The following is a 6,540-nucleotide window of genomic DNA, read 5'->3' as shown; positions in this document are numbered from 1 at the left end:
GTAACCGTAACCCTTACCCTAACAAGGCATATAACCCTAACCCTAACCCTAACAAGGCATATAACAATAATCCGAACCCTTACCTTGACAAGGCATATAACCCTAACCCTAACCCTAACAAGGCATATAACCCTAACCATAACCTGAACCCTTACCCTAACAAGGCATATAACCCTAACCCTTACCCTAACCCTAACAAGGCATCTAACCCTAACCCTAACCCTGACAAGGAATATAACCCTAACCCTTACCCAAACCCTAACATGGAATATAACCCTAACCCTAACCCTTACAAGGCATATAAGCCTAACCCTAACCCTAACAAGGAATATAACCCTAACCCTTACCCTAACAAGGCATATAATCCTAACCCTTTCCCTAACAAGGCATATAACCCTAACCCTAACCCTAACCCTAACAAGGCATATAACCCTAACCCTAACCCTTACACACACAAGGAATATAACCCTTACCCTAACTCTAACAAGGCATATAATCCTAACCCTTTCCCTAACAAGGCATATAACCCTAACCCTAACACTAACAAGGCATATAACCCTAACCCTAACCCTTACCCTAACAAGGCATATTACCGTAACCCTAACCCTTACCCTAACAAGGCATATAACTCTAACCTTAACCCTAACCCTAACAAGCCATATAACTCTAATCCTGACCCCAACACTAACAAGGCATATAACCCTAACCCTAACAAGGCATATAACCCTAACCGTAACCCTTACCCTTACAAGGCATATACCCCTTACCCAAACCCTTACCCTTACAATGCATATAACCCTAACCCTAACCCTAACAAGACATATAACCCTAACCCTAACCCTAACAAGTCATATAACCCTTACCCTATCCCTAACCCTTACAAGGCATATAACCCTAACCCTTACCCTAACCCTTACTAGGCATATAACCCTAACCCTTATCTTAAAAGGCATATATCCCTAACCCTTACCCTAACAATGCATATAACCCTAACCCTAACTCTAACAAGGCATATAACCCTTACCACAACCCTAACCCTAACAAGGCATATAACCCCAACCCTAACCCTAACAAGGCATATAACCCTAACCCTAACCCTTACCATAACAAGGCATATAACCCTAACCCTTACCCTAACCATAACCCTTACCCTAACAAGGCATATAACCCTAACAAGGCATATAACTTTAACCCTAACCCTAACCCCTACAAGGCATATAACCTTAACCCTAACCCTAACCATAACAAGGCATATAACCCTTTCCCTAACCCTAACCATAACAAGGTATATTACCCTAACCCTTACCCTAACCCTTACAAGGCATATCGCCACTTGGACGTAAGCGGCTACTGTTGTAGACCCTGCCTAGGAAAGATTAACAAGATGTTGGTTCATATTACATTTAAGATTTTGTATATTAATAGAATCAAGGAAGCAGATAACAGGAAGGGAATTCCAAAGTCTAGCTGTCTTAGGGGAAAAACTATTAGAATAGAAAACTTTCTGGCATATAGGGACCTCAACATCAGAGCACAATCTATTAAAATATTTGTAAAATAGGCACAGAAATGCAACATTGCGGCGATGGGACAGGGGTTGGAGCTTAGTTGACAAAGTGGGATCTATTAGATTTAGTTTCTTTTTTGGACCCTGGCCAAGAAAGAGAGGCTAGTGGTAGATGTACCAGCCTAGATGTGGCAACAATACTCCATACATGGATTAATGGTTGCCTCATAGATCTGCAGCATACTCTCAGATATGAGTAGTCTTCTAGCTCGGTAGAGGGAACCCACCTTCTTTGCAGAAGCTTTCGCAATGTCGTCAATATATTTGTTCCGGTTCATATTGCCCGCAAATATTAGGCTGAAGAGTTTGAAAGAAGAATTCTCTGGTAGGGTTTTATTTGTCATGGATATAGGCGGTTGGAGAGGCGTCTTGTAATTGTTAAAGGAGAGCAACTTAGTCTCACTTGCATTAAATGTTACCATCTATCTGCGGCCTAATTCCACTCCGATGTAGAGGACACTTTCTAACGATTCTGTCATTTTCTTGGATTTATGTACATCCGTTTTTCACTTGTGCATGTTATAGAGCCTTGTATTATCTCGGGCACATTATTATCAAGGAGATCGTTTATGAATATAAGTAATTATAGTTGTCCAAAGATCGACCTCTGAGGCACTCCCACATTAATGTTATGCTACTCGGATATACATCCATCAGTGACAACTTGGATGGTCCTATTGTCTAAAAAGGATCTAATTATATTTAGTAAACATCCAGTTATACGATAGCATTAAATTTTCATTAGCAGCCTTTTGTGCCAGACTTTATCAAAGGCCTTGAACATATAAAGGGCTACAGCTCTGGCTTCGTCCGCTTTATCCAGTGCAAAGTATATGCGTTCAGAGACGACTGTTGAAATATCTGCAGTAGAACGACATTGCTTAAATCCATACTGTTTGTCATGAAGAAGATTTGCTTTTGCGAGGTGGTGGACCAGTGCTTGATTAATTGAGGCTTCAAAGATTTTAGCAAAGACGGGGAGGAGATTAATATAATAATTGAGAGGGTCAGTCTTTTCAACAGAATTCTTGTACACTGGTACCACAGAGGCCATCTTCCAGCTATGAGGGAAGCAAAATTCAGCAAAGCATTTGGAGGTGTCTAAAGTTATTTATATCGCGGACATGAAAAGTGGTGATTTTTACATCATTTAACGAGGCTTCAGTCCGCATAAGGAAATTTGGAAGGGAGTTGTTTGTTGGCTCTGAAGTGGAATTGGAGGAAAATTCTGAAAGGAACTTGATAATTATAATTAAATAATAATTATTTATGTTTATATATCTATATACTTGTTATAATATGCACATTAGGTAATATACACAAGTCTTAGAAGGTGTAACTGGGACTGAACTGTTTGACAATAATATTGTATCATAACGAACAAATACTACGCTTTTCTTCCCAATCCAGCTATGTGTGTTCGGGCTACACTGAAAATGAAATATTTAACTTCAGGTTTCTTTCTTATTAAAATATCGAATATTTACCAGACACAACTTGTCAGGAGTGTTGAAGACTGTTATGCCAATCTAGTAAAATAAGTCTGTTTCTATTGGCATAAATAAAGTTTAATTCTCCTTCTTACCAAAGTTGTTAGGTTGGTTTCGTGGTAAAAGTTCTGACTGGAAAGTTTGTGGTTTATATATTGTGACCGGCAGAACAATCATCCTCCATACTGATGATTCCTGGAAAAGGATGAAACCTATGTGTATGTGAATAAGGATAAGAAGATAATATGTTTATCATAAAATATAAAAAAAATTGTATTTGCTATAATATATATATATATAATTCGTGCATAAGCCTGAAGAATCCTAAAGTGGATGAAACGCGGAATATTCAGTGTAGCTTAATCGCCATATACATTTTATAACTTACTAACTAGCTCTACCTACGTATTGAGCACTTTTGAAGTAAATACTTAAAGCTTACGCATAAATCTATACTTTCGTATATTAATTTTATGTGAGTAAATTAAGTACTTATATATATGTATATATATTGGCTTTATTATATATTCTAAACTAATGACTTGCTATAACGTATTAACATTAATCTCTATATATTACTAGCCTGGGTGCCAGGCGTTGCCCGAGTGTTTGAAGGTGTGTGTTGAGCAAAAAAAAAAAGAAAGAAAAGTGGTAGTAAGCAGACAGGCTCGAACCCGTACCGCGAAGGAGGAAAAGAACGTTTAAGGCGTTTGCTGTTAGTACCGATCTCTCACTTGTCGCTTCGACCATTATCTCCGTGACCATCCTTTAGATTGAAAATGGAATATTCCAAATCGCTAATAAACATTTGAGTTTAATAATTTGAAAAAAATAGTTTCTTTTATGGTCACAAATTTTCCAAACAAAAACAACGTCAGTCTTTTTACAGTTTCAATTTGGCTATTTTATTTTATATTTTAAAAGAAAATGTCTTCTTGAGAGGAGACTAACACCACTTGTCCCCGTTTTAGGAATGTTTTTTTTTATTAAATAATAAGGTTATTATTTTAGCACGGTTCGTTTTAAATTCGTCGTTTTTTTTATTCATTTGGTAAAACTTGCGGAGAACGCTCTGTTTTACGGTTGTTTTTAAGTAGGACGAAAATTCAAATTTCCTTACGTTTTAACAATTTTTAAAAAGTTGCATGCTCAAATCGAAAGTAACCGAAAGAATAACATTCAACATCGTACTTTTTATTCATATAAAGATGAAAGATTGTTTTTATAAAAATAAAATTTTATCAATAATTTAATTTTTAAACGAAAAAGTCAAATTGATATTTTTGGTATTTTTACATGAATCCAACTCACCGGTCACATTGGAAATGTGGACTTTTGTAGGTTTTCGGGTATGCTTACTCCTGATCTTAAATGGAATACGTACATCAAATCTGTTGCCAAGGCCGCTGGAAAAATGGTCGGATCCTTCTATCGATCCAGTAGATATCTCACTGCTGATGCAATTCTCTATCTATATAAGAGCCAGATACGTCCAAGGATGGAATACTGTTGCCACATATGGGCAGGAGCTGCTACAAAAGACTTGTCCTACCTTGATAGGGTTCAAAATAGACTTTGTGGCCTGGTGGGAGATGTCCTTTTCTCTTCGCTGCAACCTCTATCTCACAGAAGAGATGTTGCGAGTTTGTCTCTGCTTTATCGTTATTTTCATGAAAAGTATGGTCCCCCCTCGCCAGACTTTCACAAGAAACACTAGACTAGCTGAAAACATTATCAATAATTTTCCCCACTCTTTATCTGTGCCTAAACCTAAACATAGATTCCATGATCAAAGCTTCTTTCTTAGAACTGCACACCTGTGGAATTGTCTTCCGTTTTCCTGCTTTCCAGCTGTCTATAATATGGTTGTCTTCAAGTCCAACGTGAACAAGTTTCTGATGAGCCGTTCCACTTAAGTTAACAAATTTACCGAACTTCCATTACTATCGATTACTATATTGTCCTTTTGACTACTTTAAACTCTTTAACCCTTATCCTTGAGTGGTCTATCGGCCTTGATAAGTGGTGACGCCTATGTAAACAAAAAATAAATAAATAAACACTCCGAACCTTCTTATGTTAAGAACGGCTTTCGGAATAGACACTCTTTACCTCCCCATGTTAAGAACGGCTTTCGGAATAGACACCCCAAACCTTGTCAGCATAATCTTTAAAAGTTTACATGGCGAATGTGAACAGTGAGTTGGACGTAATGTAAAAATGTACCACATTTGATACGGAACGAAATTTAAATTTCCGTTCCATTTTTACAACAACCGTAAAACAGAGCATTCTCTACAAGTTTTCCCATTCATTTTAATTTTTTTTTTATTTTAAAAATAAAACATCCTCTTTATTTGCACTGTATGGGCATTGGATTATATAAATGACACAAAAATATTTGAAAAGCAAAACATTTATTGTGTGTATTCTTGATCAAAGTAAAAGTGAATACCCGTTTCTTGGTGAAGGGAGATAATTTGTTTCGTGTGTGAGCGGAGATAATATTTAAAGAAAAAAATATGTCGCTTAATCTAGATAATCTCTCAAAAAGTCGAATAAAAAATAATGACGAGGGGATTGTTGACCGAACTTTTCCCACCGTAAAAAAATGCAAAATATTAATAATGACGGTGAGAGAGTAGAGGCTAAAACTCGGAAATAAATGAAAAAATAAAGACGGAGGGCAGGAGGGACCATCAAAATCTGAATTATAAAAATATATTTTCTAAACAAAAATTACACATAAGAACAAGGTCACTTTTTAATAATTATTATATTATTTTTTTTTAATTTGCAAAAATGAAAACATTGAAAAATATAGAAAATGTTGATCTTGATATCATTTTTATAACAATATTGACTTTCAAAAAAAAAAAAAAACTTACACAATAATGGACCCTCATAACAACTGTAGTTTTTAATATAAAATATAGAAAATGTTGATCTTGATATCATTTTTATAACACTATTGACTTTCAAAAAAAAAAAAAAACTTACACAATAATGGACCCTCATAACAACTGTAGTTTTTAATATAAAATATAGAAAATGTTGATCTTGATATCATTTTTATAACACTATTGACTTTCAAATAAAAAAAAAACTTACACAATAATGGACCCTCATAACAACTGTAGTTTTTAATATAAAATAAAACACTTTGTTTTATTAATTAAGATTTAAGGAAATATTTCTTCTCAATGTAAACATTTTTATTGAATTTTGTTTCATTAATTAAACAAATATTTATTTTGCATAAATAAACCTTTCAATTATTAGATATGGTATGGTTTAATTTACGAAAAAAAAAATATTTTTCTGCATCAGAAAATAATTAAGTAGAATATTATCTCTTACAATCTATGTCTGATTAAATTCTTTTTTTAAAATACATCAAAGACAGACATGTGGTTGGAATTCTATTTGCATATGTTTGTTATTGAATAAAAACAACTGCTATATGATCATAATGCTTCGAGA

The sequence above is a fragment of the Euprymna scolopes genome, chromosome 39, assembly GCF_053919585.1.
Source record: "Euprymna scolopes isolate OS-2025 chromosome 39, ASM5391958v1, whole genome shotgun sequence".
NCBI classification, from domain to species: Eukaryota; Metazoa; Mollusca; class Cephalopoda; order Sepiida; family Sepiolidae; genus Euprymna; species Euprymna scolopes.
Note: the sequence above shows the minus strand (reverse complement) of the source record.